At 33.9% G+C, this 26,125-nt stretch overlaps 1 protein-coding gene and 1 pseudogene across 2 annotated transcripts in view; one reads left to right on the top strand and one right to left on the bottom strand.

Annotated features, from left to right (window-relative positions):
• Positions 1–26,125, bottom strand: part of NPFR (Neuropeptide F receptor) — a 245,932-nt gene that overhangs the window by 157,239 nt on the left and 62,568 nt on the right. The window contains exon 2 of one of the 2 annotated variants that reach the window (XM_076409733.1): positions 9,821–9,879. The exons of the other annotated variant lie outside the window; for it this stretch is intronic. The gene's annotated coding sequence lies outside the window, so the exon portion shown is untranslated. The remainder of the gene's footprint in view (positions 1–9,820; positions 9,880–26,125) is intronic. 2 annotated transcript variants of the gene reach the window in all.
• Positions 20,713–21,988, top strand: LOC143200212 (uncharacterized; annotated as a pseudogene).

Here is a 26,125-nt window from a genome sequence, read left to right as displayed (position 1 = left end):
TAGGAATATCCATTTTCCTTTACCGAATTTGAAATAAAATAAAAGTCAACAGTACTTTTCATTGTTATTACTACTTCACTACACAACTACATGAGATCGTCTGGTTTGGTTATCTTGAGTATGCGTCCTAGTTCAACGTAATTCCAGACTTGGCAGCTATTCGGTGTTTCCATGGCAGTGACATATTTCCTCATGCCTTGTTGCGAACTTCTTAATCTCTTCTATTGACAATTGAAATACAGGTTTTAGTATATGTTTGTATATCAGCGACTTATTACATACGGATAATTCAGATTGTCTTCCAAATCTATATATATGATCCTTTGTGATAGTGAGATCTGTGATAGTAGATGTGATCCTTTGTGATAGTGACATTTCTAATTATGTGCACTCTTTTTTGTCGATTTTTGTGATAGTGCCAAGTGCGCGAGAACTTTTCTCACTTTGATTAATTTCAATTTACGATGTCTAGGAGAAGAGGTTGGCAAAATTGGTCCTATCACCTAATCCTTTAGTTTCTGGGATTGGAAATAAACCTAAGCACTTCTTGGCCAACATTCAAAAATATAACAGCTGCTTCCAGACGACATCCTTTGGCGCTACACATATTATACAGGACAATTTCATGCCCACTTTCCCACAGTTGACCCAAAATTGTATGTAGTAATTACCAAACATATGATACACGTACCTTGCGAAGTTTTCAACTACAATTGACCCTATATGGTTGACGGCAAGTGTTCCAATCGATACCCGAGAGATCTGATTGCTGAAATCATAACGGGAAATGACAGATACCCTTTGTATCGTCGGCGATCAGTTGTGGACAATAGGCGATCGGTAGTTGTGCAGCTAAGAGGACAAAATGTTGATGCAGATGATCGTTGGATCATGCCATACTCGCCAATGTTATCCAAAGCTTTTGATACTCACATCAGTTTGTAACTCTGTGAAGTCGATAAACTACATATGTAAATATGTTAACAAAGGTAGCGATATGGCCGTCATCGCTGTAAGCAATGTAAATGACGAAATATTACAGTACCAGAGAGGTCGCTATGTAAGTATCAACGAAGAAATTTGGCATATCTTTTCATTTGCGATCTATGAGAGACACCCTAGAGTAGTCCATCTGGCAGTCCATTTAGAAAATGGTCAGGAGGAAAAAAGTCGAGGATTCGAGATTGTCGAGGATCTAAATGCGGCCATTCAGAATTTTCTTCCGGGACAGTTGGTTTCCTTCAAATCAGTCGATACTGTTATGAACCAGGACGACGTAGTCAACTATCCACCGGAGCTTTTAAATTTGCCTCGATTCCCACCTCACAATTGGAAGTTAAAAGAGGATTAGTTGTCATCATGCTGCGTAACATTAATCAACTTCGACTGTACAATAGAACAAGACTGGCTGTGAAAAAGATGATGAATAACGTCATTGAGGCAACAATCATAAAAGGAAAATGCAAAGGAGAGGATGTCTTAATCCCGCGTATACCGATGATTCCAACGAATTTACCATTCGATTTTAAACGTTTACTATTTCCATTCGGTCTGGCCTTTGCGATGACCATATATTGAACACGCAATTATAAGTCTCCCGGATCAGCTAGTAACGAATACATTTTACAGTAGTTATAGTCGTGGGTTCGAATCCTGCTCGGATGTGGTCGTAAATTTACCAGATGTAACGGAAAATCATCACCGGTTTTTCTAAGAAATTTGGCTAGGCTTCAGTATGTAATATTATGATCATAGAGTAATACAGAGAATACTCAATAGAGGTTTCTGGAGAAATGTTTTGCTTTACCCAAAATCCGGATGGATGTATAGCATATTCACGTAATGTGATTGGTCAATTTAAATCCCCATTATAGGCACCTGTAAGAAAAGTATTTTGCTGTGAAGACATTTGATTGGCTCTTTGATAAAGTCTAGCAGATGACAGCCCTGACGTCTAATTTAGTTGGCCAATAAAATTTAAATAAAAAACAATTTAATTTCTGATATAGATTTATTAAATAAAATTCAATAAATGAAATAAATATAATCAGTAAAAATAAATTTATCTAGAAAATATAAATACACGTTTTATTTTATTTAATGAAATGAACCCCCTCAAGATAGTTATTAAATCTTTAATTGAGGGCACTTGAACAAATCTGTTCTTACTTGGGCAATAACATATAAGCAGTATTAAGACCTGCTTGATATTTTAAGTGATTATTAAAATAAATTACCCCAACATACATAAAAAACACGCTGTAATGATTATAAAATTCTTTGATACTTAATCCAGCCAGTTTGTGATTTTTAACAATATTAATCATTTGTAAAAGACTGCCAAATATTTCTTCGAAGGAAAACAATTTTGCATTTCCGTACCATCTGTGCATCCGGGTACACAACACTTCCTAGATGGAAAATTCCCTTAAATTAATTATTAAACCATTCCTTATGTCAGAGATACTGAAAGTGGCGTTCGAAACAAATAAACAATAAGTGCACCATAGAAATGAAGTGAACCAATCAGATCCTATCGAGGCTCTTAGCATGACCATTAACAGATATAATAAGATGAAAGTAGCAACATCTAAACGTTGGACGTCGCGAAATATTTCTCCAAAATTTCATATAAAGTTAAAGCTCTATTTCTCTATGATCATGATTTAAAACCCATGTTAAATTATTCTGCTGACATCAAGCTTCATGAAATTGTCAAGTTTCACGGCTGAATACGTACAGCACGCATTACTTTTCTTCTTCAAACAAAACAAAAAGCCGCTGAAAGTTATCGCTTTTCGGTAGAAACTTATGATGAATATCCTCTAATTTTGAAAATATGTGAGGCGTGATTTTGAAAATTTAAAAGGGCTTATACGTTTTTTATACTTAAGTTACTATTGTAACTAAATAAGTATATTTAAGCAATTAATTTACGATTATAATATAGTGAGTAATGATAGATAATAACGCTATATCGAAAAACTGGTGATATGTTTATCGTGGACGTCTAAAATTTCTCTTAATTTAGAATTACAGATATAGAATCAAGCAATATAAGTTATAATATGTTTCTGATTTGAAGAAAAATTATATAAATAATTAGACATTTAAATTACCTAAAGCTGAAAATAAATGATAAAAAGAAATGATAAAACTGAAATTAATTACACATTTTATTGCATCTGTTTTTCGAATTATCTTTATTCACTTACTATTTTCATTTTTATTAATTCATTAAATACCAGACCGAATATCTCATAAAATAAAATAATAAATTAATGTACATTAGTAAAAATGGTGAATGAAAATCTGAAACAGAAAAACCACCATAATCTGAATTGACATTAATCTCGGCAATTAAATAATATTACTGAAAGCGATAAGGAAAATTCGCGCCGTACTATGAATACATTTCCAAATTTCAACCGCATACGAAATCACCCGAGATGACAGACCTTCGAAAAAAAAACTCCTTAATTTACATTTTCAACGCGTTAGTTTTTAAAATTCACCCGAGTTCCTCATATCGCACCATAAACAAGGAAACAAACCCTCCATTACCCCAGTCCATCTGCCTGTTTCACTTCACTTGCCGCTTCCGTTATTCTAAAAAAATAAATTACTGTTTCGGTACATTTAACAGGAATTTGTCACCATCCTACCGACGTCGAGTGGCGGAGAAAGGGGAGGGCGCGTGAAAAATTCGAATCAATCAGGGAGAATGGATAGAGCAGCAATTTTATTGGTCGGAGGAACGAAGTGAAGAGATTTTTGACCCCGAGGTCTTTCACCTAATGCATCAGTGTCGGTTTTTGCTTTGTCTGTGGTGACGAGGTATTTTATTGAAATAATATCAGTTTACTCTAACATAATTTGGGTTTCCCTAGATTAAGATTTCAGTACTTAATTTGTGCTGCTTTCATTATGAAGTTTATAACACTTATACAAGGTTGGTTCAAATGTGATGGAGACAAACTCTGTAGATGGCGCACATGTATATTTTCAAGATCGTGGCTTGGGTATGTGGTAGGATGGATCTGGATCCCTTATGAATAGTGTGGCATAGTTTTCGTCGGGTGCTCATGTTCCACGCGCGTGCAAAGACCATGAATGAACGTCAAGTGCCGACCGCCGTAGCGAAACGTATTGTCATTCTTTTTTTTAGTGTGGGAAGACCTTAAAAAGACGGAAATTTTTCTGCGCTTGCCAAATCGCTTCGGTAGTGAGTGCCTAAGTAGGACTGCCTTGTTTAAATGGACCAAAGTATTCAACGACGGTCTCGAAACCGTCGAGAATGAGCCGCATGATCGTCGACCGAGAACCAGCATCACACCAGACAACATTCGCCGCGTAGAACAACTAATTTTGGATGACAGTCGAATGAATGTTCGAGACGTTTCGACTAAACTCGGCATCAGTATTGGTAGTATAGGCTCTATCATCCATGAACACCTCCAATATCGCAAAATAACGGCACGATGGGTTCCTAAACTGTTGAAATTCAAGAAAAATTTACGCGGTTGAAAGTTTGTCGCCGCTTGCTGACATGATACGAGACGTTCATTACAGATGAGACATGGGTACACTATTACACTGTCGAAAGCAAGATGTCGTCTAAGGAGTAGAGCAAGAACGAGGAAGGGGCGCCAGTCAAAGCGGAGACAACCAGTTCCGCCGGTAAGGTACTGTGTACGATGTTCAGGGACCGGCAATTATCTGTTTCTTTTTCTTTCCTAGAGAAAGTTCGAGAAGGAATACGTACACCTGCGTCTTACTTATGGCACAGTCGAAGAAAAATATTCATAAGCACACGTTGGAATGAAATAGAAAAATATAATCACTATTCTCAATCGACTAGTTTCTTTGACTATCGATTAGTTGGAATGTTTTGCGTCTATAGACTGGTTCGGTTTTTCTCGAATATTATCTTTAATGTTCTTTAGAAAGCTTTCAAAGACGTCAACTCGCAGAAGTCCCCAATATATCCATAAAAAGTCACTGTTTGGTACAGATTTTGGACATGTCGCTTCATAAAGATGATACAGGATTCCTTTTGATATCAATAGAACAACACAAATGTGGACCATATGTGTTTCAAAAAGCCACGATGGAAATACTGTATCTATTTGAGGGTTTACCTATTTCTCACAGAAGCATCGTCAACTGCTCAACAAGATCATGCTATTTACATTTTTGTAAGGTGTTTTAAAGTATTTGAAGTTCTATGTAAATAAGCAGCAATCGATTAATGCCCTTAAAGTTACCATAATTCTAATCATGACTAAAAAGCAGTCATATATATACGGAAGAGTTGGATTACTCAATAAAAGCTACGACAATCCGGGCAGGTATTTCAAAAATATTCCACGCATATGCCCGCCAAGACGCACTGTCAAATAAATTCCACGCATATGCCCGCCAAGACGCACTGTCAAATAAAAAAAAAATTGGTAAGAGATTATTGGAGAAGTTTATATACATTTGTTTTGATAAGATTCGTTTTCATAATATTAAATATAGGACTCCTAATATGCGGATAACTAAAAATTAAATTTAAAATACTTAAAAATATTTAAAAATCTTTGTGTAGTTATGAAAGAGTCAAACCCAGAGCATCAAATGGGATGAATGAAACGCTTAATGGATATTTTAATCATAATTTTATATAACTCAATTATGAATAAGATATGATACTCATTGTATCTTTATATTGTGTATGTAAGTGTTTCAGTATTCGATATCCATTATTGTTTTAGTTCCGAAGATCCTGAAATTGTTTAAAGAGTTTAAAGGTTATAGAGAGACAATGGTAATTATTCAAAATTAAACAAGAATCAAATTGGAGTTGATAATAAAATTAAATGTCTTTACTATAACAGATCAATTGAAAAGTCCCTGGCCAACTACAGTAAAACACATATCTTTTGCAAAGTAAGTTTTTTTATTCAACATAACTCCCTTTAAGGGTGACACACTGATTGTAGCGACCCTCCAACTTTTCGATACCATTTTTGTAGTACGATTTGTCCTATGCCTTGGAAATTGGAAAGGAAATTGCCGCTGGTGGTCAGATCTGGAGAATACGGTGGGTTAGGAAGCAATTCGAAGCTCAATTCATAGATTTTTGCCATCTCTTTGCCATTATATTGGTGAAGCAGTACTTTCTTTTTCTTCAAATACGGCCGTTTTCGGCGATATTGTCCTTGAAACGGTCCAATAACGCTATGTAATCGTCGCTGTTGATGGTCCTTGCTTTTTCAAGGTAGTCGTCAGGTAGTCATCGCAAAACTTCAGAAGCCTTAACCTTGCCAGCCAACTGTTGCGTTTTCGCACGGTTTGGAGCGGGCTCATCGTACGCAATCCACTCGGATGACTGTCCATTGAACTTCGGAGTGAAATAGTGGAGCCATATTTCATCCATCGTGACATATCGACGCAAAAACTCGGGTTTATTAAGCTTGATCATCTTCAAACACTGCTCCGAATCATCAACTCGTCGTTGTTTTTGATCAAAAGTGAGCTAGCGCGGCACCCACTTTGCACAGAGCTTTCTCATACCCAAATATTCGCGAATGATATGATATACACGTTGAGTTGATATCTTTAGAGTGTCTGCTATTTCATTCAATTTCAACTTACGATCATTCAAAATCAACAACTTTTTTGGACGTCCACTGCATTCACCGCCTTCTGTGCTCATTTCACCTGGTCTAAACTTAGCATACCAATATTCGATGGTTGATTTTCCTGGGGCAGTATCCGGAAATTCGGCATCAAGCCAAGTTTTTGCTTCAACTGTATTTTTTCCCTTCAAGAAGCAATGTTTTATCAACACGCGAAATTCCTTTTATCCATTTTTTCACAATAACAAAAGTTGCTAAACTCAAAATGCTATAATTCACAAACTAACAATCCGACAGATATCAAATTTATATACGCATCTTCTGACGGTTAGTGTTAACTAAAAAACGTATGGATGTAATTCTAGTAATGCCATCTATGTGTCAGGCCGGGAACTTGTCAATTGACCTGTTAACTAGTCGAAAAAGCTGCAGAAATTGTAATAGTTCAAATTCCCGATCCAAACTCTATTCAGAAATCATAAAGCCGATATGGGTCTATGGTGTGCCAATATTGGGTTTCACTAAAACATCAAACCAACTAGTAATCCAACGCACTCAAAACAAAAATTCTACGGTTAATTATCAATACTCATAGCTACGTAACTAACGAAGACCTACACTATGACCTCGAAATCAATTGGATACAGGAAGTGAACCAAGATTTCACATTATTACATGAAATAAGTTTGCTAAATCACGGCAACGTGGATGCCATACAGCCACTGGACAACAGGCAGGATATCAGAAAAGTGTAATGAACCAAATCGCACTAACTTGTTAAGTGTGTTCTTAGCTTTAGCTTAAGTAGATTAGTTTTATTTGAATATAGGAAATACATATTTGGTATACATATCATACAAATGTATTAATAACGTACTCGCCTTGCTTGTGTATTAATACAATTACAACAGATCAGTAATTAATATTTTACTAAGCAACATTAACTATTAAACTATAGTGATCAAGCCTTATCACACTACAAAAAGGACTGCAAAATTCTCTTAAACTTACAATTACATTACATTCCATGTATTTAAATGCAATGGGAAAGATACAAAAGGAGTGAAAATGGCTACCACACAAATTGAAGTAAATTGAAGTTTTCATTGCTGTAAAAAGAAAATATTTATGTGGCGTATTGTAAGTGACGATGAAAATTGGCTATAGGAAGTTAAATCTAAGCGCAAAAAGTCATAGGTTAGTCCAAAACAGCTATCCACATCATCACCGAAGCGAAATATTCACGGCCTTCAAGTTCCGCTGTTGCATCTAGAATGGAAGGTTTTTAGTATTTTCCAACGTATTCACCAGGTATAGCCCCTTCTGATTACCGCTTGTTGAGATCGATACTACATAACTTCGTTGGCACACGCTTTCAAAACTCTGAAGAAGTGCGAAAATATATTGACAATAGATCGTTGTCAAACAAATATCGTTTTTTCGACACGATATCGTCATGTTGTCAGCAAGATTTGAAAACGATTTAAATTAGTTTGATGACTACATATTTTATTAATGTTTCTCAATAAAAGCCTCTTTTATAGTTAAAAAATACAGAATACATGCAACCACCTAATACTTTAATGAACTTTATAATAATATGACCAAATATAACGTTCTTAACATACATAATAAGTTTTGCTAAGTTACGAAGTTTATGAATAATTGGGGAAGTGCCAATCGTATTAACATCGCTATATTAATGGGAACAAGAATTTCCGTCAGTGAACGTTATAAATGTTAGTTATTAAGTTATAAATGATTTTTGCGGGGATGCAAGGGTATATATAGTTCCGAACATCAAGGAAGAAAAATAATTTAAATATTATTTATGATATCGAATAACTCTGTTAACTGCTAGGACAGGAAATTATATGGACTATGTGACGTGTTTTCATTACAGTTTACAGCATTTATCGAATAACGATGTTTTCAATTTCCTTGTTTGTAATATATTAATTTGAACATATTTCTAAAGATTAATTATTATCAATCAATGATTTTTATCTGTATACAGAATAATAATATATTTTTATTATATTTTAGGACTATGTCTCTAGTTTTATCTCCGTTTCAGACTCTATTCCATTCGAATGTGTTCCGTAGCTCCTATCTTTTTTTTTTCTTCTATTTGCAAAACCCATGAATGATAGTTAAAACTGTTTCATTTCTCGTAGATCCCTGGTAAATACCTCTAAAAGAATTCGCGTTGTATATCTCACCCTAATCCCTATTTCTACCAACCTTATCTTCATCAATCACTGGCCGACACTCGAAGGAAGTGCCTACTTGTCAACAAAACGGTGTTGCTAGTACAACACAGGACTTTTCATATCGTTTTCGATAATCCTGATCAGTGTCATTTTTGGAGTTGTTTTCTACATCTTCTATTGTCTATCAAAAAAGTCGATTTTCCTGCGACATACATGTTCAAACTATTGTAATGTGTGTCCTTAATACGATCCCGGGAAGAATCATATATAATTTGCCTTAACTGTCATATTTGAAAGACCTCAGATGACGATTGTAAGCTTCGGCAGCTTGACTGTAACAGCTTCGAATTCTTGGAAAAGGATGGACAAGAAAGCATTTGAAAAATGTATACTTTATTGCATTATCTTTTATCGTAATATTTTTTTTATTTCTGTATCAACCTCCATAGCTTGGAATGGCACAGGCGTACTATTTTATCAACATTTCCTATGACTATTTTCTAATAATTTTTTGATTATGTTTCTACCAGGACATCTAGTATCATCCTACAGCAACAAATGATATATACTTACTCAGAAAGAACTATCAGATTATTCATGTTCCCAATGACATATGTTTCTCGTTCCATGAGCTCTAATAGATCCAAAATAATTTCCAAACTATTTTGGTTAAGTAGTCATAAGCCAATATACTTTTTTATTCCAATCATTTCATTTATAAGCCTTCAAGGTAGTTATTAAAGTTTTAATTGATGGCACTATTAACAAATTAGTTCTCACTTGGGCTATACAATTTTGCACTATTTAGATAATGAATCGCTTTGCACCAAAGTTATTCGTATTGAACTTACAGTTAATCCTCTTTTAGTGTTAAAATGTTTAACAAGATGAACCAAACAAGTTTACATAACTATTATAGTTGCGAGAATCTGAAGAAACACCCCTTAGTATTAATTATTAAACTAATAAAATATATTTTACCTGTTTTAAAATTTGTGCAGACGTAGATGGCATATAATTTGGATATCCTGATTGAAGATCTGGAAGCATGAAAATATGAAATTAGAAAGATATTGTACCTCCATTTATACATATTTTGGAATATGTATTAGGGCACTAGGTTTATCTTTTAGAACAAATTATATATATTTATCTATAAAACGTTTGTATCGCACGCGTTAACCATCATAAATTCATGTTTAACCCAGACAGTTTAGGATGTTTCAATGGAAAACGATGATACTGCCATCTGTGGATCCGAGCTTCCTAGGTCGAGAATGCCTTTTACTTATTGTACTACCGACTAATATATACTCATGAATTAATAATTTAATCTCTAAATGTTATAAGAAGCTAAACTCACTGTCTGTTGCGTAAGGCATACTGAAAATAGTGCCCAAAACAAATAAACTATGAGTGCACCATAGAAATGAAGTGAACCAATCAGGTCCCGTCGCGGCCCTATTACTCTGTAACTCTACTTTCTATATTATACGAACGTAACATGGTCATAGATATATAACTCTGTAAAAAGTTTCATGCCTGAAATGGTTTTCATGAAAACCTGTACTTTCGGTACCAATTAATGTTCTTATTTAATTAAAATAACAAAATCGCTGGAAGTCACTGTCTGCTGGTGAAGACATGTTATAGTGAGCATGCTCTAACCTTAAAAACATGTGAGGTGTGATTTCGAAAATTCAAAAGTGGTGTCAAAAGATTGACCTGGTAGAAGACCCAACCCTAACTCAAAAACAATTGGAGGAAGCGTTAAAGGTGGTATAGGAAACGATTAGCGATCTATTACCATCAGTGGAGGAAATCCAAAAGCTGGGAAGATGGGTGTCACATGAATTGATTGACAGGAAATAGAAAATCCTAAAATCGTCAGTGGAATACTACATCAAGGGTATGATCGAAAGTCATTTCTACATCGAATAGCGACCGGTTATGAAAAGTATAATTATTCTGAAAATCTTAAGTTCAAAAATCGTGGTTGTGAACTAGCGAATTCGGCCGATCGACTCCAAGGTCTTTTGGCCACAAGACAATGCTCTGTGTTTGATGGGGCCAGAATGGCGTGGTATACAACGAACTATTGAAACCTTATACCAAGATATAACAGATCAATTGAAAAGTTTCTGGCCTGACACACAGATGGCGCAACTAGAATTAAATCCATATATTTTTTAGTTAGCCCTAATTCTCAAAAGATGCGTGTAAAAATTTGAGAAGCGTCAGATCATTAATTTGTGAATTGAATGAAGAACTTTTGCTATTGTGAAATAAATGGATAAAAATTTATTTCGCGTGTTGATAAAATATTGCTTTTTGAGGGGAAAAATACAGCTGAAGGAAAAACTTGACTTGATACCGAGTTTCCGGACACGGCCCCAGGAAAATCAACCATCAAGGATTGGTATGCTAAGTTAAGACGTGGTGAAATTAGCACCAAAGACGGTGAACGCAGTGGACGCTCAAAAGAGGTTGTTACCAACGAGAACATTTGAAAAATCCACAAACTGGTTTTGAATGACCGTAAATTGAAATTGAATGAAATAGCAGATATCAACTGAACGTGCATATCATGTCATTCACGAATATTTGGGTATGAGGGATATGTGACAATGGATGAAACATGGCTCCGTCATTTCACTACGAAGTCCCATCAACAGTCATCCGAGCGGACTGCACACGATATACCCGCTCCAACGCATGGGAAAACGCAACAGTACGCTGGCAAGGTTATGGCGTTGGTATTTTGGGATGCGCATGGAATAATTTTCAATGACTACCTTGACAAAGGAAGGACCACCAACAGCGAGTATTACATAGCGTTATTGGACCGTTTGAAGGAAATCGCCGAAACACGGCCGCATTTGAAGAAAAACAGCTGTTTCACCAGCACCGTGTCACAAGTCAATGAAAAGGATGGCAAAATCCATCCATCCACCGTATTCTCCACAGGTAGGCTCCAGCGACTATTTTCTGTTCTCAGATCTTAAAAGAATGCTCGCTGGGAAGAAATTTTCGTCGAATGAATAGGTGATCACCGAAACTGAATCTTATTTTGAAGCAAATGACAAATTGTACTACAAAAATGGTATCGAAAAGTTGGAGGGTCGCTATAATCACTGTATCACCCTTGAAGGAAATTATCTTGAGTAAAAAAACTAATTTTGACCAAAAAATGTGTTTTACTATGGTAGTTAAAGTATTTTAAAGCACGATAACTCGCCATCTCATAAAGCAATACCGTTTAAGAAAGCGTTGAAAGCACTTGGATGGAACATATTTTAGCACCCGCCGTACTCTCCAGACTTTAGCCCGTCCTACTATGATTTTTTCGCATCAATGGGACACGCATTTGCAGAGTAGCTCTTTGCTAATTTCGAAGAAATTAGAAAATAATTCGATGAATGGATTTTCTCAAAGACAAAGCAGTTTTCTTGGGATGGCATCCATAAATTGCCTTCAAAATGGGCAATATGTATAGAATCAGGTATCCAATACTTTGAATAAATCAAATTTTCAGTTTTCTGGAATATTCATGTAGGTTTCTTTTTCAAAGAAAGTCGGTAATGACTTTCCCGTACACCTGGCTACAGTCCGGCCTCATTTTCCAACAAGGTCTAATTATATAGGTTCTCCTAACTCCTGATAATGTTTGAAAAAATGTTGATGATTAACAAAGAACTTTACTTCATTGCCTGGATGATTTTATTCAAAACAATTTATTGATGTTCGGTGATCAATCTAAGGAACACTTTTCGCTTAATAAGGTAATTAAGTTTTAGTTCTTGTGTCATTTAATCTTGACCAATAAAATATATATTTCCAGTACTCTTATACTTGAAGGAGTTGAATGAATATATTTTATTGAAATTGAAATATTTTAAGAAATTTGCGAACATCCATTATCTTAAAAATATTGTTCAACAGTGAAAAAATATTGTTTTTTCGTATGGTGCTTAAAATTTAAACACCCTTTATATGAACATTATTCTTTATACACTTTATATATTGTAATAAAAATATTTTTATAGCCTCATAAATACGATGTAATGCCCTGAAATTTTGGACATCAAAATTTCATTATCATTTTTCCGACCAAATTCTGCTCATTATCCATTCAACCCCTTGCATTATTTCTAAAACCGAACAAAGACTTAATCTGTCAACCTCGACGCCATTATGACCTTAAATGAAAAATCCAATGAAAAAAACGGGTAATTTCCATCTCTATTCTTTAGAACGGCTTCAGGGAGGCAATAAACGCTCCCTATTTACCTTTTTCGCCTATACTTAATTACTGGACGAACCTTTTTACCGAAATATCGGATGCCTTTGGAATATCAGAGCCCTCTAGTAAAATTTTGGCATTTTCTTCGGAAAATATTGTGTTTTCTTGGCTTTTCGGTTAATAACAAATATGATTAAATAACCAATTTTTATAAAAATATTTCAGATTTATTTTACGAAATTGTTCATCATAAAAATATCCTTGTTGATATTTGTAACATTATGATGCATTCTTGAATCTTTCTCATATCCGTATTTATTTCATTGAAAGTAGTAATATTTTAGCTATTAATTTCGACATATAATCTTGAAATATCAGCAATTTTATATCACATTCATGTTTGTTTTACTTTTCTTATATTGTTGAGCATAGCGAGCATCAAATGTAACATTTTTTAAAGGCATCTGCAGATAATAACATTTTAAAGGTCAATTATTGAAACGCTTTTTTTTTGGTATCAGTTCAATTTGAGAGGTTTTCAGAATTTTTACTCAGAATATATTCTACTAATGAGAAAGTCGTAGTTAACCATGGATACTTACAACCAAAATATGTTGTATCAATTTCTCTGAAGCTTCAAATTTCTATGAGTTTTTATATTAAGTTTAATTAAGAGTTTTAAGAATTAATTTTGAAGCATCAATGACTTTGATCATTACTTAACTTAGCACAATAGGAAGAAGCATTAATGAAGATGAACCCTGAATATTATTTTCGGCACTGTAGTTACAATCTGTTCAAATTTCAACTCTTATATATATCAAAACCTAACTTAAAATCCTTATTAAACTCTGTGCCATTTAAACTGACATAACCAAGACCCTAGTTCGAGAATTTAAGTGATTTCGGACTAAAGTTATGATATATAATATATACTAAAATAAATAATTTGGACTTTTCAATAATCATTAAATAAAAATTAGCAACCTATGTTTCAATTCACACTGAAAATCATTGGGGCGCGTATAGAGATAAAAATTTCTTTCACAGGCTACAGGGTCTAAAAAAAATAAAGGCGAGCAGAAGATTTTTTTATTATTTAATTATTACATTGTAAGTACTCGTTTCCGACGAAGTTAAATCTAGGTATATAACTAGGAGAACCCATCGGCTCTATCTCAGTCTCTGGTAAAATAATTTTTATACTGCTGTAATTTTATTATATGCACCTCATTACACAACACTACACAAGATCAGATGGTTTGATTCTTTTGAGTCTGTGTCCTGCTTTGGTGGTATCCAAAAGTTGCAATACTTCAATATTCTCATGAGAATGGATTCTTTCCTCACGCCCCCTTGCAATTCTCTTAATTTCTTGATTGACTGTGGGTATCTGAAGGTCTCGATGTAGGAAGTAATTCTTGTAGTATTTGGGTGCGCCCACAATACTTCTCAGGACTCTGTTCTGAGAACTTTGTATTTTGTTAATTTTACTTTTTGCAGAACATCCCCATAATTGAACTTCGAATGTTCAGATAGGTTTCAGTATTTCCTTATACCGTAGTTTATTATGTATTGATAATTATGATTTTCTTTCAATTAGCCAATACATTTTCCTATATTCCAATTCCAGTTCTTTTCTTTTCTTCTTTATAAGATATGTTCCTTCCAGTGAAGTTTTGCATCAAGATTAATTCCGAGATATTTAGCGTTGTTGCTTTATGGAATGTTAATATTATTTAATGTTATTGGTGCTTGTACGGTCTGATTGTAGGTGAACTGCACATTCGCATATTTATTTTCGTTAATTTTTATTTTGAAAGTTTGTGTCTAATTATTTATATTGTAACATGTCTGTTGTAATTTTCGTGAGGCTTCTTCACTATTGTCTCCCATAGCTATAATCGTAGTATGATCAGCAAATCTACCCATCCTAATATTCTCCATTTGTGGTATATCACAAGTGTAGAGTAGATAAAGCACTGGCCCAAGTAGACTTCCTTGTGGGAGAGCTTCCATTATTGTAGAGTAAGCTTATTCTTGCTTAACTCTAAATATTCTGGCTGTTATGTACGATTTTAGTTCGGTGTGTTGTTTTGGTAACATTTTCCGTAATTTATGAACAAGGCCTTTATTTCACACCTGATCGAAGGCTTGTGCTACATCTAAGAATATAGCTGAGCATACTTTTTTACTTTCGTAGGCTTTTTCAATCTGTTATTATGCGGACATGGTCAATTGTTGAATGCTTTTTAATAAACCCAAACTGATGTGTTGGTATTAGGTTTGTTCGTTCTATGATCGGTTCTATTCTTTTTAACAGGAGTTTTTCAAAAACTTTAGATATTACTGACAGCAGTGTTATTAACATTATTGTCACGTGCCCAATTCCCACATAGGGCTCTTATAGGTGGACTGCATAGACATGAGCGCTTTAGATATTTCGTGGCTTTCCAGAGACAATAATCAGTTTCTTTATCATCTGATAAATTTCTCAGATAGCCATTTATGCATTTGTTTTTAATTTCCAATATATCCCTTTTCAGTCTTTGAGTTATTTGTTCAAAGTATAGTAGATTTATTTTCAAGTGTTTTCTATTTTACTGCCATTTTTTTCGTAATTTTCGTTTTTCAGTTACCATTTCCTTCACTTTTTTTGGATAATTAATTCCTTTAATTGTACTCTTAATATCTCGAGTATTATTGCAGTAGCTTGTTGAATATCTACTACGAATTATTCTGCTTCAAAATTTAATTATTCGGTTGTCTTGAGGATTATATTTAGTTGAAATCGTTTGTTCAATTTTTCAGCAATTTTCCTTCCTAGTTTGTTCTCTTGTTTGTTAACGTTGGGTTTCTTCCTTTTCTTATTCTATTTTCGCTCACCGTCAGAATTACTGGCGCATGATCTGAAATTAGTTCAAAATTTTCTTCGATTTTTATATAGTTGGATGTAATGTTTCTTACTATGAAGAAATCTAAGAGGTCTGGAGATTTCTCTTGATCAGTCGGCCAGTAAGTTGGTTTTCCAGTTGACATGTAACTACATCTTAGTTCAGCAGCTACTGTATGCAGTTCATCGCTTTTAGTTGTTTTCATTCTGGATTCCTATCTTGTAATTTTTGCATTGAAATAACCTCCAAATATAAATTTTTCTCCCATGTTGCTTAGGACATTCAATTAATTTACCTTTTTTGATTGTATTTTGGAGGACAATAAATTGTGGCTATTGTAACCCTGTATCTGCTTAATTTAATAGTTACTGCTGTTACCTGATTTTATGTTGTACTGAGCCCAGGTTTTTGATGTTCGCAAATATTATTTTTAATTATTATTGCATTTCTTCCTGGATGCATAGTATGATAAAATTTATATATTCTAAATTTTATAAAGGATTCTTTTGTCAAATGGGTTTCTGATTGGGCAAATATCGGCATATCTAGGAATACTTGTAGTTTATCGTGATGTTGCTGGATTCCATTAGCATTCTATTCAAATATCTTTATTTGCTATTTCTGGTTCTTGAGACCACATGCCTAATGTTTTTTAATTCCTTCGGAAAAATATTCAATCAATTTTCCTCTCTGTCCAGCTTTGCTATTAGTTTAAATAGTAATTCGTTGGTGGTTGCTTCATCTTCTTATATGTTTCTTTGGTTATTTGAGCAGAAGAATAAAGATAATTAGTGAAACTATTAATTCATTCAGACCGAAGCAAGGCTCGTTAATTAAAAACTCAATATAAGAGCAACAAGAGCTTGTAGCTCAGCAAAAACATACCCAAACACTACGTTCCTGTTTTCAGCATTTCCAAACGTTTGCACCAAATGAAAAATAGTTTAAAACTTGGAATATATCGCGTTGTAAAAAAGTACTTTTCTGGAGAATTGAGAAATATCAGAGATATCAACATTATAAGGTTCCGTAAGGGTGATATATGGAGATAAAGTGCAGAGGGACTGAGATAAACACGGCGACTACAGGATCCTAACCCCAACAGTTGAACAAACCAAGCATAAAAACTGGACCCAAAAAGCTTTACAAAGAAGTAAGCAATAGAAATTATATGTTATATTATGTAGAGAAATTTCAACACTATGGAAATTAGCAATTAGTTTAAGTTACTGCAGAGTTATAAACAATGATACTGCACATTTACCAATAGATTAAAATCGATGATCAAAATAACTAATAAACAAAAATAATCTTTTATTATAGAGATTTTGATTTCAAATAATAATTGTTCTGATATTTCAAATATTGTTTTTGATTTATTAAAATCAATGGCTCTTGGCAATTTTTATGACAATGGCAAAATTAAAATAAATTTACTATCACAAAAATGATTTTTAACAGCTAAGAACGATAAACATCAGAAAACCCCATATGATCCGCTACATCAAGTTTACGAACAGAAACTTTTATTCTTTGTACTTTAGATCGACCAGATTATTATAGGACCAAATGTGAAAGATCATTGCTTATCCAAAATGCAATTACTTTCTTATATAATGAAGCTTTCATTCAAATATTCATAAAAAAATTAATTGAAATACTTAATATGTTATTATGTGTGTTAATACGCGTTTCTTCGCAGATCTTGTTGAAACACGAATCTGTGTCTTCAACTTCATACAGATAAAAATCAGACAGTATAACATCAAAATGGCAAAGAACTAAGTGTATGTGTCATAATATTGCAAACTAATATTGTTACATATATTTTTATTATTGCGCTATTATGTTATATTATCTAGATGTTAAAATTAATGAAAATTCCAATTCAGATATTATGTCAGCAAATGATAATCTTTTTTAAAACAATTAATTGTATTCAACATCATGAGCAGAGGTAATGCAATAAGAAAAATAATAAATATATGTTGCTTGTTTTGGCTGATGAAAAAATAAGTAGGTCAGCAAAGGGCAAGAATGAACAATTTTGCATGGCTACATATAAAATGTGATATGATACTATGGGTAGTGTCCAATTAAGTACATATTAAAATATTTTAAATGGAGTACGAGGTAAATTCAAACAATGTATTTTTATTTTTATTTTGGACAAATATTTTTTTAATTTATATATTTTTACTTCATATTATTTAGAGCTGTTAGAGTGTACAATTAAGAAATAAGTTGTCCGAATAGTTGCAAGAGTAGATATTGTTTTCTTATATATTTTGAAAATGTCTTTTATAAATGTTAACTCATATTTACATAAAATATTCTATAAAAATTATATTTTTTAATTTTTTCTTGCAATATAAATATTTTTTAACCCTACTTCTATAATTTTCTCCTGTGGTAAATAAATTCACTAGGCCTGCCATCAGGTGATCTAGAAAAATCCTATATATATATATTTGGCTACAACTTTATACATGAGATATCGCATTCTATATATGCCTATTGTATTGCTTAAATATTACCTGAAAAATGACGCAAATAACAGAAAAGAATTGATAAGATTTCCAAAGAATCAAATTAGCTGTTACCTATTTTTTACATGATATAAATCAACAAAAAATCTGAAAAATGTATCAAGCACCTAATATATTTTTTCTTTATATCTGATGATATAACTATTTCTATAGAAAAGACATTTGCAGAAATCTATTTTTTATATATATATTTTAAAGTCTCTTTTAACCATCTATGGGTTTACTTGGACTGGGCCTAAAGTTTAACACGAGCTCCGAACCACGGTTCTCAGCATTAAGCCTACCGACAGGCGAGTGACCAATTTTAGAAATCATCCCAAAAGACATCCGGTCTTACCCAGCCTGGTTAGTACTGTAACTGGGATCATTTTCCTTGTCGGATTTTACACTCCTGCCTAGAACATTCACAAATATTAAACAATTACAAACATAAATTTACGACCATGCCCCAGCAGGATTCGAAATCCCGGCTATCGCAACAGTAGGAGGACCGTCCCATCGCCTTTACCACTACGCCACCAAGCCGGATGAAACATTTTTAAGCAATACTCTTGATACATATCCTTGTAATTTAATGTAATAGGTATTTTGTGCTCAACATTTTATTTCTATTTCAGCAACCCTGAATGTTTACCATGACCACCGAGCCAACAATTCGGTAGGTGTGGGACACTTTTAATTGATGTCAAACAGAAAAAATTCCCGCAGGACGTCAGAAACAAATACCTGACAAATCGTTTAAGTCCTTGATAGAATAAATAGCCATTATTAACGCCAGCTGGTTAGCTGGGGCCGAATTTATTATTGAGAATCCCTAAATACGACCTGAAACACGAAGCTGGTTTCGTTTTTCCGGCTTCTACCTTTTTAACGGTCTAGTGTATCGGGTCTCTTGGGCATCATAAGATATATCGAACGTAGGGAGTGTAAAAGCCAAATGTCGTACAGGTTGTTGTTCCCAGTGTAGTACTTAATATAGATCTTGTGACAAATCGAAATTTAGTGACTCTGAAGTAACATTAATATTTATGTATATAGAAGAGCCTTAAATTAAAAGTATATTTATATATTTAATGATTTATTTAATTATTTCATGTCGTATTTAATTATCAAACAAGTCAATTGAAAAGTTCCCGGCCTAACACATAAATGGCGCTTGAGCCGAGTTCAGGCGCCGAATTGCATGGCTCCATCATTTCACTCCGAAGTCCAATCGACAGTCATCCAAGTGGACTGCACACGATGAACCCGCTTCAAAGCGTGGGAAAACGCAACAGTCGGCTGGCAAGTTTATGGCATCTGTACTTTGGGATGCGCATGGAATAATTTTCATTGACTACCTTTAAAAAGGAAGGACCATCACCAGCGACTACTACAGGGAGTTACTGGACTGTTTGGAGGACGAAATCGCCAAAAAACGGCCGTATTTGAAAAAAAAAAAAGAAAGTGCTGCTTCACCAAGACAATGCACCATGTCACAAGTCAATGAAAACGATGGCAAAAATCCATGAATTGGGCTTCGAATTGCTTCCTCATCCACTGTAATATCCAGATCTGGCCTCTGGCTACTATTCCCTGTTCTCAGATCTCAAAAGAAGGCTCGCTGGGAAGAAATTCTCGTCGAATGAAGATGAGCTGCAACTGAGGCCTATTTTGAAACAAAGGAGAAATCGTACTACAGAAATGGTATCGAAAAGTTGTATCATCCTTGAAGGAAATTATGTTGAATGAAAAGAAACTAATTTTGCCAAAAAAAAAATAAATTACTATGGTAGGCCGTGGACTTTTCAATTGACAGGTTAGTATCATATTTAAATTTTTGATAAGCAATGTATTTTAATATTTTGCTCCTCATTTAAATGAAAAATGGCGGTAACTGCTACTATTAAAATGATAACACGACTCTACGAAAAACTGTTCGTTCTTTGTCCTAAAATTTATTTTATAATTTTCAGCTTAGTTATGAACAAAGCGAAAAGAATTTTTTTTTTGGTATAAAGTTTGCTTTTGTAATAGTTATAGTAATAAATCTTATACTTGAACTTTTTATACAATTTAATTATTTTTAATACATTTAAAAATATCGCGCGATCAGAGTGTGGTTGAAACGTTCGCATAGCGCTGATAGATGACACTAGAGTGATAAAAAATGATAAGCTGTTTAGTACGAATCTAGAATACCTTAAAATGTCGTCGCGAAAGTGTAAATTTATGCATTTTGTTATATACGTGGGCAATTTGTTAAAGTTCGAGACGTAAAATATGAACTAAACACATCTCATGTTGTCTGTGCAGCCTAGGAAGTATATTATAGCTATCCTGTTCGAAATCAAGACAAGATATGGGCTCCACATATTGCTTTTAATAATTGTAAAAGATGTTTGGAAGGTAATCAGCAAATTTTAATAAAAGAGTGAATTAAACATATAAATTCCCTTTCTATATTTTAGGTTGGTATCGAGGTGAGAAAAGGTTAATGAAATGAGCAACACCAAGAATCGGGCGAGAACCAAAATATCACGCTAACGACTGCTACTTTCGCATTGTGAATCCGAGTAAAAGACGTAGAGGTAAAAATGCAAACCCTATCGAATATCCTGATCTGGAGTCCTCTTTTGCTCCAGTCGCACATGATCTGACACGACCAGTACCTGAACCACCGAAAAAATTATCGCGGAAAGCAGCTCATCTCTTAGTTCTCATAAAATTCCGATAAGCAGTGTTTACCTACACCAGAACAACCAAAACACCATCTTATTACTACAGAAGATTTTAGTGATTTAATTTGGGATTTAAATTTGCCAAAAAATAAGCCAGAGCTTTTAGGCTCTCGCTTAAAACAGTGGAATTTGCTTGATGATATTAATATCAAGGATCACCGAACTGAGCATAAAACATTCTCAGCATTTTTCACAAAAGAAGATGGACTTTGTTTCTGCATTAACACAAAAGGTATGTTCGAAAAAATTGGCATACTTTGTGTTCCTAGCAAATGGCGTTTATTCATTGACAGCTCTACAAAAAGCTTACACAATGGAAATGAATTCACATCTCTTCCCACACTCAATACATCTTAAAGAAAATTATGAAAGTGTTAAAATTTTGCTTGTATTTGTAAAATATCACGAGTATAACTGGCAGCTTATTGAAGATTTTAAAATGGTTGGATTTTTTCAGAGCGGATGCTAAGCATAATACTTAACGGTCATGGCCTGTAAGAGCAAAACATTGTGTCGGGAAAGAAAACGTAAAATTTGAGCCAATTGTTGAAGCAGGGAAAGTGTTAATGCCGCCTCTGCACATTAAGCTAGGTTAAGTTGAAAAACTGGATCAAACCTCAGAAGCGTTTGAATACTTGAGGAATTTTTTCCTGAAATTATCAGAAGCAAAGATTAAGGCTGCGGTTTTTGTCGGTCCGCAAATCAGACAAATTTTCGCCCATGACAATTTCCAACGCTACTGAATCGTACTCGAAAAGCGAGTTGGAATAGTTTTAAAACAGTCGTTTCTGGATTTTTGGGAAGTAACAAAACGGAAAACTAAAAATAGCAAGTTGAAAATATGCTAAAAACATTATGGCCATGGGCTCCGAGATGTCATTAAAAGTTCATATATTGCATGCTCATTTAGATAAATTCAAAAACAACATGGAAGCGTATTCAGAAGAGCAAGGAGAACATTTTCACCAGGACACTATGAGCTTCGAACAACGATACCAAGGCCAGTACGATGCAAACATGATGGGAGACTATGTTTCGTGCTTATTAAGAGCTATTACCTATGAACATAAAAGAAAAAGTAAAAACGTGTACTGTTAAATTATTTTCTACTTTTTGCAAGTTATTTTGGTTTCATTTTTAATTAAAAATTAACACCATAAATTTTGAAAAATATCATTCAAGCGGTTTCCTAAATAAAAAAGCAAACTTTTTCATGCCATTGCCATTTTTTCGTCTAATTATGGCCCAAAGAATTGGAATTTAATGATTTAAAGTCAAAGTCAAATTTTGTTTTAACCCGTGTAATATATTCTTCGATTTTTTGTAGTAGCCTAATTGTTTTGGTAAAGTTTTCTTTGGCTAGTTCTTTATTATTCAATTACTGACACAATATCTCCATAGCAATGAAAATTAGATAAATAGTTAGAACCGTAGTTTTAGTCGAGAAATTGTCTAATTTGAAAAACAAACTAATATTATTTATTAGATGATAAACTATTTCTGGATATACGGGCTACCAATGCCATTTTGTTCAATTACCTAACAATTCAAGTCTAATTCCCCAAATTGGGGAGAAAAAATGTACGGATTTCCCAGAAATTATCTTCAAAATTGTTTTAAGACTTGATTGAATCGCAACCGTGTAGTGTTTTTGAATATTCCTCATTTCTGGCAAAACCAAAATCAAGATGGTTAAACATCACACACATTTAAACATATTGAAACGAGTTGTTTGATAACATTTTAACTATACAAGGTTCAACATCTCATATCCACAACGCATACCGCTTTTCAATTCAAAAATACATTTTTTAACATCCCCACACATTTTAATATCGATCCGTCCTTTTGGAAAAAACTTAGAAGCTGTTTTTGAGTAGATTACTTTACATTATATAATAATCTAAATTCTGGGGATCAAGGTTGCCAATGTAAATATATAATATTCCCCAATACTCAAGTAAAATTCTCCAAATTGGGGGGACAAATTTGCTGATTCCCCTTTTTGCTGAAATTCCGGTCAAAATTATTTTAAGAAACGGATCAGGTCTCAATCGTTTAAGTAATTTTTAGTTTTCAACGTTCCATAATATGGAATAAAGTGTAATATTATGAACTATAACGTTATATTTTTCCATATTTCTCTTGCAAGCATTTTGCTTGATGGGTTAAACTTGACACTGCCGCCCAACTTCTTAATCTCTTGACCAATACGTTCAAAACGACGGTATCGGTATTCTCCGACAGTATTTTTAAGACAAAACTCTTTATTCCAATTGAAGCAAACTTAGTAGTGTTAATTTTAAACGACACGTTGCAATATTTTATGAGAATCTGCTTTTGGTTTAAAAGTTACAGTGGTTTTAGTGAAACTTCTTTATTATTTTCAAAATATTAGCTTGTTGAAAGCAGTGGAATTACATTTGATTGGGTATCCACTCCCCGTATGATTAAAATGTGGCACTCAGTGTATGCTTGTTGCATGTATACCCGAACAAAATACTACTGGACGAGAGGTGTGACTCAAATAGGGAAGTGGTTTTCGAATTTGGAGCCAATATTGCAAGACAAATCAATCTAAGAAAAAGGTTTAAAAATAGCGTGGCCACAACATAGATATTAGCCTAGAAATATATCAATAATTTCCTGACCTTCCTAAATATTCTCTAATCAGATCTTATCCTCCATGATTTTTTTACTGATTTGCCTACCCTTAATCGCAAAACGGAAGTAGGTACCCATAAATGTGAGGAATAAATTGATCCTGGAGAAAAACTCGCTACGAGGACACATCTAGAATCCATGTTGGATATTTGAGAATGTACGAGTTGAAAATAATATCATCCAAATATAAAATACCTACATAAACCACATCCAGTACATCAAAAAAGTAATAACAGACTATATCGTCACTTAAAGTGAATTAAGGAGTTTTTAATATTTGCATTTTCGATTCTGCTATTGAGATAAAAATGAGACTATTAGGAAATTAATAAAAGACGTTGAAAGGCGGATACATATCTAAACGTTGAAAAATTCTCAGTTGCTTGGTTTACAATGTCAACTTACTAGAATCTTAATTTTGGTGCTTATTGGGTATACTAGTAAGTTCTAGGTGTAGAAAATGTGTCGTGAATCAACATTTAAAGCACTTCTGGGCTCTTTTATTAGAAAAGTGCATCTTTCGAAGAGATTTCACATTAGAACCGCAGATGTTTTTTTTTTGGAAACTGTATAATTTTTTATGCTGGTTCCCAGCTAGTTTACAAACCCTTGCTGACATCTAATGAGGTTCATGAATGCCAATAAAGGCAAATATGCGAGGGCGCGAGACACGAGAGCAGCTTTTGGCCGCTTGGACTGAACTGGAAGCTGGGGGTTACTGAGGTGCAAGACACTCTGAGAGCGATTTTAAGAGGGAATTATCCGGGAGGGTTGAAATTTGGACGAATTTGTTCAATATGTGGTTCACAAAATCGATTACAGTTGAGGTGTCAATTTCATTGTGAATTTGGCAGTTCCTGATAAACCACGGAACGCACAGAGCTTGACGGAGTAACTTTTTTGCATTACCTGGAGCTTTGAAATCAGAGTTGGCGAATTGAAGTGTTTAATCTGGAGAGGATCACTGATGTAATTAAGCTCTTGTAGAGTATAAAATTGATAGTTGGTGGTAATTTACTCCTGCGACATAGCAGCGGGTACAACGTGGAAGTGATTCAGTAGCCTTTCGAAATCATCTTCCTGATGTGGTGGCACCAGGTGAGGTTGTCGCGAGAGGAGATTAAAACTCTCCATAGTAAGTGAATTATCAATAGTCAGTCTACCGACTTTTGATCTTGAACTTTGACTTTTACTTTCGTAGAAATAATTGGGATTGATTTTAAATGTGTTTAGTGAAATGTACAGAGAATTTGAAATATAATAAATCATTTTTATGGGTTACAAATAATCTAAAACAAGCCGCTAAGAATTACTAATTACTATTCTCGTGACATAGTCCTGCTATGATAGATGATGAGTCTTCTTTAATGTGTCAATATTGTTTTAGTTAATCGGAATATCGCTTGGCTTATCGCGCGCTATGGTTTAATTAAGTATTGAATTAACATTGCTTAAAAAAATCAACCGCAAATAATAAAATATGAGGTGAAACCGATGGGACTGAATTTAGTTGCAAAATGTCTGAGAACATGATTACAAAATTGAAGATAGTTCGATATAGATTAGGCATGATACGATCCTGGCTAGATAATCATTTCAAACGGAGACTGTACCTTGTTACAAGAGGTGCACAGTTCGTTTGCTTCTGGTACAGAGCTTTCTTGTTACTGTTGTGGCGAGAATATACCGTTGTGTACTCGACATGAAATTATTATTTATTATTATATTATTAGTTTGATACTATATATACTACTCTGATCTGAATAAGAGATTGGTACAATGATTATTAATAAATTTAAGGTATCAAATCGTATGACCTTGAAGTCCAATTGTTTAGTTCAGAAAGTCCTTCGTAGCTTCCACTATATGGCACGTAGAGTCATCCTACGATATATTGTATTTCAGTGTTATCCAAAGTAATTCAGTTGATGTCATTATTTAACATTCACTTAAAAACTACGAATCTACATTCGTTTAGGTAATAAACCCAGGTTTGCTGCGGAAATATGGGTCATAATACCCTTATTGAAAACCGTATATGTGTTCTACAGTATATAGAAAATGACAACAATTCATCACTTATCCTCTATTTATTAACCGACTTAGCGAAAATTTTGCTTCCCTTTTTGACGAAAACGGAGCATCGGCAGACGTGAAATTTGGCACGGTTAAAGCTTATACGGGGAAAGAATCTTTAGGGCTAAAAATTGTATGTA

Source organism: Rhynchophorus ferrugineus, unplaced genomic scaffold (genome assembly GCF_030347505.1).
Source record: "Rhynchophorus ferrugineus isolate W39M unplaced genomic scaffold, kcgeb_rfMv2 rfM7, whole genome shotgun sequence".
Taxonomy (NCBI): domain Eukaryota; kingdom Metazoa; phylum Arthropoda; class Insecta; order Coleoptera; family Curculionidae; genus Rhynchophorus; species Rhynchophorus ferrugineus.
This window is presented reverse-complemented; position numbering and strand designations above follow the sequence as displayed.